Below are 9,029 nucleotides of genomic sequence, written 5' to 3' on the forward strand. Positions count from 1 at the left end.
CTCCATTCAGTCACACACGGATCTTACACAGCAATTAAAGCCTTGTGCCCATTAAACAGGAATTTAAAGAAAAAGTAAAGGTTTTCGAAAGGGAAGAACTTGTAATAATGGCATTCATTAGGGACTAAAGTGTAACAATAAACTATTGTAATTTAAGACAAATTATTAGAATCCATTGTTCAGGACATTTGCAAACTTAAACCACAATTCGTCGGAGTCAACATGGTTTTATGAAGGCTCAATCGTGTTTCAATTATTTGGTTGAGTTATTTGAAGATATCACAAACAAGGTGGATAGTGGGAATCCTGGAGATGGAACATATCTGGTCTTCCTGAAGGCATCGGATAGGTCGCTTCTCCAAAGAGTAAGTGGTAAGATCAGACAACATGGGTCTAAGAGTAATTTATTAGCTTGTATGGAGGATTGGTTAACCAACAAAATGGAGTCAGATGGAATAAGTGTGTCATTTTATTTTGGCAAATGCAATTTGTGGGGTGCCATTGATTTCAGTACTCATGCCTCAACCATTTGCGATCAATGTTATTACTGTGCTCGGTTGATGGGATAGAAGATACAATGCCACATTTTCAGATGACACTAACATCGGTGGGAAATTACTTCGGAATGATGATGCAAGAGATTTTAAAACTATATGGATAGGTTGGGTGAACGGGCCAACATTTGGCAAGGAAAATTGAAGTGAATAAATATGAGGCGATTCAAGTTGGCCAGTGTGATAGAAAGACAAATTATTATCTAAATGGAGAGAAAGTCCAAAGTGCTTAGGTGCAGAGGGATCTGGGTGTCTGCTTGCATATCATAGAAAACCTGCCTGCGGGTACTGCTCGTAATGAGAACTGCAAGCATAATTTCAGTGGTTATTTATAAAAGGATAGAGTAGAAAGGTAGGGAGTGTTGGTGTAGCTATGCAAGGCATTAGTGACGCTGCAACTGGAGTACAGTTTGGGTGTCCTGCAGAATGAGCTATTTCCATTGGAGGCAATTCAGAAGAGCTTCATTAGATTGATTCCATATTTGAAGTGTTTGTCTTATGAAGAGAAATTGAACAGATATACAGATGCTGAGTTTGGTGATGTCGCTGTGGTAAGCAAGAGATTAAATTACCAAGAAAGGGTGGAAAGTCTGCAAATAGATTCAGAGGGGTAAAGATAATAGATAATAGTTTGGCAGGTGGAATTTAACATGATATAACCTGTCATTTCATTTACAGGAATAATGGAAAGCAATATGTTACTAAAATGGAGAGAGATTACAGGACTTAATGATACTGTGTCCTGGGGGGTCCACTCAGATCAGTTCAGACATGGGAGGTTTTGCTCCATCCCTGATCGTCAGCTCCCAGACAGTCCAAGTGACCCTATTGCTCTCCGAACACATGGAATACTTTGATGTGGTTGATTGATGGTGGCGATGGTGTTTTGAAACGTGCATCAAGGAGACGGCCTTTATCCAATATATATTCATTTCTTTCTACGTGGAGACCCGATAACGATGGGAATGGCTGACTGCTTCTGAATGAAGAGGCCATGACTGCTGCCAGGACAGTGGGTATTCACCAATATGATGCACTGTGATGGGCACACTGTAACATTAATAGAGAGAGAACTCCTTCAGTTCCTCTACCTCTCCCCATTGACATGGATACCCTGCAGATGCCATGTACACCATCGGCAAACCCACTATACTGAATACACCCGGCAGCTCCCTGCTGAGGGAGAAACAATCTATATACCTCATCCACCATATATATGCTCCTTCACCGAATGGTGACATTGATGTTGAGATACTGGGAGATGATGGATATGACACCTCGTCCTGCCTGGAAAGTTCTGGATTATAGAAGCTGAATGAAACAGTGACCCTCACAGTCACTGGCAGCATCCTCCTCCCCCTGGTGTGCAGCTGCTTGTCATGTTGAAGGAGGTGACACCATTCTATGACCAGCTCCTTGTTCAGTCAGGTCCCCTCACACTCTGCTCCTTGGTTTAGTGGAGCTTGGGAAGTTGTTCCTGGAAAACCCGAGGTGGATATAGCAGATCCCTTTCCCCGCACACACACTGACACCGTGGTTTCAGAGCTTCCCCTCTCTGCAGCCTCTGCTCCATTTGTTGTTCATGTTGCAGACCCAGATGCTGTAACTACAGTCCCCATGCTCCATCCAGAGTTGGATCACCAAATCCTCAGGTCTCCCTGAATGTCGGAAGCAGCTCACAGCACAACCTCCAGCAAACCATCCCCAGCTGCTGGACTAACTTTTCAATTACAGGAGCCAGTCAGAAACCACTTGGTACAAGTGTTGTGGATCAGTCCATATCCCCGCAAAATATTGAAAGAAGGCCGTTTAGATCCAAACCTTTCCTTATTTTGAATATAGTTGGGCAGTGTGCCTTACAGATATATTGCAACTGGTCAAACCACTCGACATTAAGCAAAATATAATCTATTCAAATGCTTTAGTTAAAATACAATCAAAAAAAAGAAAGTTTTGGGATAGCTTATATGTTGGAACACTTACACAAACAATAGATACCATACCTACTTGGTTTACACCGCTTGGCACAAAGATATATTCAAATACAGATCCTTACAGCAGTTTTCCAATCCAGGGGGAAACAGCATCAACAGAGATCTCAGAGAGAAAAGCAGCTGGGGATCATGTATTGAAATTTCCAACCCTTCTAGAATCCCCAACAGCTTCTGAATGCTGCAGCTAAAAACAAAATGAGTAAACCTGGTCTGGGAGAGCTGGCCACTGCCCTTCCATTCTTACCACCGCTTTAATGACACCTAAAGGCTTTCTCAATTATTTGCTTTAACTGTTTTCAGACAGCAGTTCTGCACCTCTGCATTTAAAACCTCTCTTCAAAAAAAATCCAAAAGAAAATAACCTTTTTACAGTGATAGTATCCTCACGACTCCACCTTTAATAAAATAATCGATCAATATACAAGCGTGGATTCATTTTAGACCTCCTAGACTTCCATATATATATATATATATATATGACATTGACTCTGACCATACAAATGTTCACAACTAGATTAGATTTCAATCATTTTACTCCTGCCACAGAATGCCTTTGTCTTTCTTCATCCAAGTCTCCACAACGTGTCAAAATTTAGGTTTCCTCGCCCTGTCACCTGTATAATTTCAAATTGAATAGCAGCAATAATAAGCTCAATCGAAACAGACTGGTCTTTCCTTCCCTAAACTTCTCCAAAATTTTAAAGGTTCACGATCATTGATAAGGATTTGGCTCATGTATGTTATTCGCGATTTAAATGCTGAAACGTTGTAATGCCAACAAAAAGCTCAAGACCTCCTTCCCCATTGTGGAATAAATCTGTTGATGATTCCACTGGACACTCCAACCACACGTTACATAATGGAGCACTTCTCATCTCTCCAACAGTCCTTCTGAATGACATAGCTCCTCATGTCTCAGCATAAAAGAGTTACATGCTTCTGTACCACTTAATGCTGTAACCTCTCTCCCTGCTACTCCTGGCCTATGCCAGTAAAGCTTACTTTCACAGGTATATATTTTAAGATCTCGCACATTCTTCTCCTTGCCTCACAGAAACCAAACTTTGATTTCTGAAACAAATCATCATCATCAGCCATTTCAGCTTCTAACCTTGCCGTTGTAACTGCTCTTCCACACGAGTTCTCACGACTGCAGGAAGTGAATTGTTGAACTTCTCCAACATAAGAATCTCTCTAACAGTGTCTTGGTTTGCTCTGTTTTTAATACCCTTACCCACTATTCAAAATTACTTTGTTTTATCCTTTCAAACTCAACGTGAGTTTAACCAGGGACCGTTTTCTAGATTCCTGAAACGCTGACTGTCGGCTTCTCGCACAAGCTCATATGCACTTCAGATGGCTTTCTTCACCACCCATACTGGGCAGATACCTCCTCCGATAGGGATGCAAATACCTACCAGCTTTGTTTGGATCAACTAAATCCACATGGTCACTGGCCACTGCATTAGTTTAGCCACTTTCTCAAATGAAATTCAAAAGGCTTCCCCATCCTTCTCATCAAATTTAGATAATGCCTGGATGTATTTAAACAGAACCTCATTAGGCCATTGGCTATTACAGGGTTGCTCAACCTCACTAACCTCCTCATCCAGCCTACCATCTACCTTGATCTCTGCCTTCTATGTCAACTTTCCTCTCTAATTGTTAACTGTTTAAGTTGAAACTCTCTGCTTTTCTTCTCTCCTTTTCTCTCTTACTTCTTCATTTCCTTTTCTTTTATTTCTACTTTTCATCATAATTCAAACTGTTTCAATTCCTTCTCATGTTCAAAGTGCCTCATTTGAAATTGAATTCTCGCCATTTCCAAAGAGTCTGATGGCGTTTCCACCAAATGTAATTGCCGAGCTACAGCTGTAATTATCTCTCATTTTCGCACAGACAGACGCAACCCCAACACCAGCTTGTCTGTCAATTCCTACAGCTTTGCCTTCATTACCTTTTGTAAAAACCCAACTTCATTTCTTCCACACCCAGAGAACTCTTAGTGACTGAAAGAATTTTTATACACAAAAATACTGCTTAAACCAACTGAATTCAACATCCGGAACCAAAGACATGAACAACTACCATACACGACCTTTAAACCTAATAGCCTCCTGGTGCATACTCTCCAGTGTCTGCTTGAGCTTATTCGGGATTGTCTGGTTTCCTCCCACAACTCAAAGATCTGCATGTCAGGTGAATTGGTCATGCTAAATTGTTCGTAGTTTTCTGGGACGTGTGGGTTAGTTGCCTTGGGGTAAATGTGTAATAATAGGGTAGAGGAATGGGTCTCGGTAGGTTACTCCTCGGAGGGTCGGTGTGGACTTGTTGGGTTGAATAGCCTGTTTGCACAATGTAGGGATTGTAATTCTAAACCCAATTTGGTATTATCGATTTAGAACTAGACAAGAGTCCCCAGTTTGCTATAGACCAACCAGACTGCCTCAAACTAGTTTAAGAGGGTAGCTTGGATGCCAAACCTTTCTTATTTTAAAAGTAAATGGGAAGTGGGTGTTACAGATGTGATTCTACTAGTCAAACCACTCACCATTATGCAAAACACAATATATTTAAACACTCTAATGAAAATCCATAAAAAATGAAGAGGAATTTAGAATAACTTAACTATTGGAAACCTTAACTGAATGATGGATACAGTACCTTCTACTAATGAACTGTTCCAATTTATTAACATCACAGAGCGGCACCGTGGGTGGCATGGTGGCACAATGGTTAGCACTGTTGCCTCCCAGCGCCAGAGACCCACGTTCAATTCCCACCTCAGGTGGCTGACTGTGTGGAGTTTGCACATTCTCCCCGTGTCCGCGTGGGGTTCCTCTGGGTGCTCCGGTGTCCTCCCACAGTCCAAAAATGTGCAGTTTAGGTGAATTGGCCATGCTAAATTGCCCGTAGTGTTAGGTGAAGGGTAAATGTAGGGGAATGGGTCTAGGTGGGTTGCTGTTCGGCGGGTCGTGTGGACTTGTTGAGCCGAAGGGCCTGTTTCCACACTGTAAGTAATCCAATCCATTCAGACATGCATTCTTGCACACAGTTCTCCAATCCAGGAGGAAACAGTATCAAGTGAGGTTTCAGAGAGAATAGCATCGAGGGAAAATTTACTAAAACTCACAACCCTTCTAGGACCCTCAGCACTTGGTAACTTTTACATCTACAAGAAAAAATCTGGAAAACCTGTCTGTGCGAGCTGGGCCATTGTTACTACTATTTATTAAAAACACTAAAAGCCTCATAAGTTGTTTACTTCAGCCGTTTTCAGTGGGCAGTTTGGCCTTTAAGATCGCTTTCTACAAAAAAAGGAGAAAATAACTTTTTAACAAAAAAGTGACAGTATTGTCACACAATTTAGATGCCTGGCCCTTTACTGAAGGGGCTTCCTCGTGTTACTGATAGTAAGATCACCTGAGAGGGGCAAACACAGGTACAGACCAAGTTACAGGAATGTGTCTCATGACTTCTGAAAAACGCCTGTTCATGGATTATCACATCGGACATACTGGGAAGGGAACAACAGCATGACACATCCCATTTCATTATTTCTGAGTTACACAATTCCAGCACTCGATACACTAGGGAACCAAAACCCAAGGCCAGGGAAAGATACAGAGGGACAGACAGATTCACAGTAAAGACAGAAACAGACAGTTAATTAACTGAGAAGATGTTGTAGAAATTTGTGGAAAAAGACAGGGCAGTGGGAGTAACTGGAGAAGTGAGACCTTCGAGAGTAAAATTACAAGAATGAGAACATTGAATAAAGGCACTGTCAGATCAGCTGAAATGGTTTGTTCCATCAAATTCCTAATCTGCTTGACAGAACACCACAAACAACATAAACTGGGACAAGATGACAGCCCAGCATGGAGAGCTGTGCAGACCATGCTCGTGTGTTGCTCAGTAAACTGCACGATCTGCCCAGCATAAAGAGTATTGCAAACTTTACTACCATACGCTAACTATACTCGCATCAGATTACTGCCTACAATGGGAAGGTTTGCTCTCTCTGCGTGTGTGTTTGTGTGTGTGTTCATCAGAGACTGAGAGAGTGTGTGTGTGTGCGCGCGATTGGCGTGGTTGAATGCGAAACTCATTGTTTGAGAAGGAACGCACATGGAGGAAACTATTTTAAATACGAACAACTGGCAGGCTTTTTGTTAATCAACAGAAAGGGAATGAGAGAAGTTTCATGGACAGATACGGTAAAGTGTTTGATAATGTTTAAATAAAGTCATTGCCAGACATAACAGCAATATACATCGGCATACATGAATCCATGAATGACAGATGGATGGGAGTTTGGTGTGAGGTCGCATCAGGATTGAAGCCGGGAGCGTCAGCAGCAGATTATTGGCTTCATTAAGACTGTACTTCATAGCTCAAGGTTGAAACGGGAGATGGAATAAGCCAGTGAGATATATTCTGGAGTGGTGAGTATTTCATGTTAGAAATGTTCAGGGAATGGTGTCAAGATTCAGCTCATGGTCAAAGGGATGCCCACAGTTGGGACTTGTGTGCTTCAGCCGCGGATATTGGCCAGGGATGGGATGGAAACAGTGGAAGGAAGTGGAATTTGTAACCAGAACAGTACACAGTGACCTCCATGCTCTGAATGTTTAAATAACGAAGGCAATGATACAATGCATTATGGTTCTCCGCTGAAACTGAGTAGGTCAACATAGAGACCCGTGAATAACACTGCCAGAGCAGAGAGGGAAACAATAATTGAACACCTTCATTAATGTAGTTAGTAGTGGTCTGTAGAGTGAATATCTGGATTCAGAGTTACAACAGGAATAATAATAGTGACAAGAAGTGTAGACTATATAAAAGAATAATAATACAGTCATAATTGTTTTATAGAAAAGAAAATCTGGACAGTGACGCTTACTAGGAACACCAACGATAGCCAGGAAGGGATAATAAAAGTATTGAATAATGAGAAGTGCGTAATAGATCCGCAATGATAATGACAACCAATCAAATGCAGAAAGATACCAAACATAATCGGATAAGCTCCTGTATATTGTTGGAATATTCCAGTCTAAGATTCTCAGATTCTGATCCATTGTTAGAACATTCCAGTCTCATGTTCTCAGATTCTGATCTCTCCTCCCCTTTTCTCTGGATCTGCTGATCCCTGTCAGTGCTGTCGGTGATATTCCCGCTCATGTTATGGGATAACACATTGAACGGCGCCCATTTATCATTAAAAGATGGAAACCCTCCACTGGGATAATTAGAATCCATGGAGACTGGCATTAATCACAGTCACTGAACAAATAGGCTCAGTTAACCAGTTACATGCATCACTTTTCATAACACTATAAAAGGGAACATTTACTGGGTTTGGATGGAATGGATGAGGGTTGCTGAGGGATGGACCATAAATCTTTCAATGTTTTTAATCTTTTTTTCCTTGTATATGAGAGTATTAACAGAACACTGCACGGGTCTATATATGTTCCACTCTGTTTATGAAAGGAGGTAGTTATAAAATAACAGATCGGCTGCATAAAAATAAATCTGGATCAGTGGTGCTGGAAGAGCACAGCAGTTCAGGCAGCATCCAACGAGCAGCAAAATTGACGTTTCGGGCAAAAGCCCGACATCAGGCATTCCTGGTCCAGAATCTGGTTTCCAGCATCTGCAGTCATTGTTTTTAACTGCATAAAGAAAAAGTCGGGTGGACAAGTTTCTAGATACCTTAACACAAAGTACGGTACTTAATGACCAGTGTGAGGCTACTCCTGGTTTTAATGCTCTTTTATCAAATCCTTTCATAACCTTGAGACAGAGCATTGAGACTGCTGCTCAGGAACAGGCCGAAGCAATACTGTCCCTATGGGCCTCTTACAGAGGGATAATAGAAGACCATTCAGCCCATATTAGCCTGTTGCTACTTGAAAGGTGGAAAGCTGGAATATTGGCACATGTTGCCAACAGAATCATTCAAAACAAAGAGATGTGTCGCTGCAGCTGTATGAGGTGTTACTGAGAGGGCACCTGGAGAACATTTTGTTGTCTGTGTTTCTGTAACTGAGAAGGGATGGGCCTCCGTCAGATACAGTTTCACCACTGCTCGTAAATGACTCCTGTGTCATTTAATGTCTCGGGTCTGTTACACAGGGACAGGAGGAGGCCATGAAGCCTCTCGAATGTGTGAAAGAAGAACAGGAGGAGGCCATGAAGCTTCTTGAGTCTATTACAGAGGGACAGGAGGAGCCTATTCAGCCTCTCAAGCCTGTTACAGAGGGGCAGGAAGTGCCTATTTAACTTTCAAGTCTGTTACGCATAAATATTAGTTTTACACTAGTTGTGGAATGGGAAAGACCTGATGTAAATTTCTAACTTTGAATAAGCCCAATTTTGAAAGTGTTAGGTGAGCCCTGTGAAAGGCTGGTTGGGATATCCTATTCACAGGTAAAGGGACTGTTGGAAAATGCAAGGCCATCAAAACTTG

The sequence above is a fragment of the Chiloscyllium plagiosum genome, unplaced genomic scaffold (assembly GCF_037043375.1).
Source record: "Chiloscyllium plagiosum isolate Xiang-an unplaced genomic scaffold, Cpla_swu_hap1 HiC_scaffold_33, whole genome shotgun sequence".
NCBI lineage: Eukaryota > Metazoa > Chordata > Chondrichthyes > Orectolobiformes > Hemiscylliidae > Chiloscyllium > Chiloscyllium plagiosum.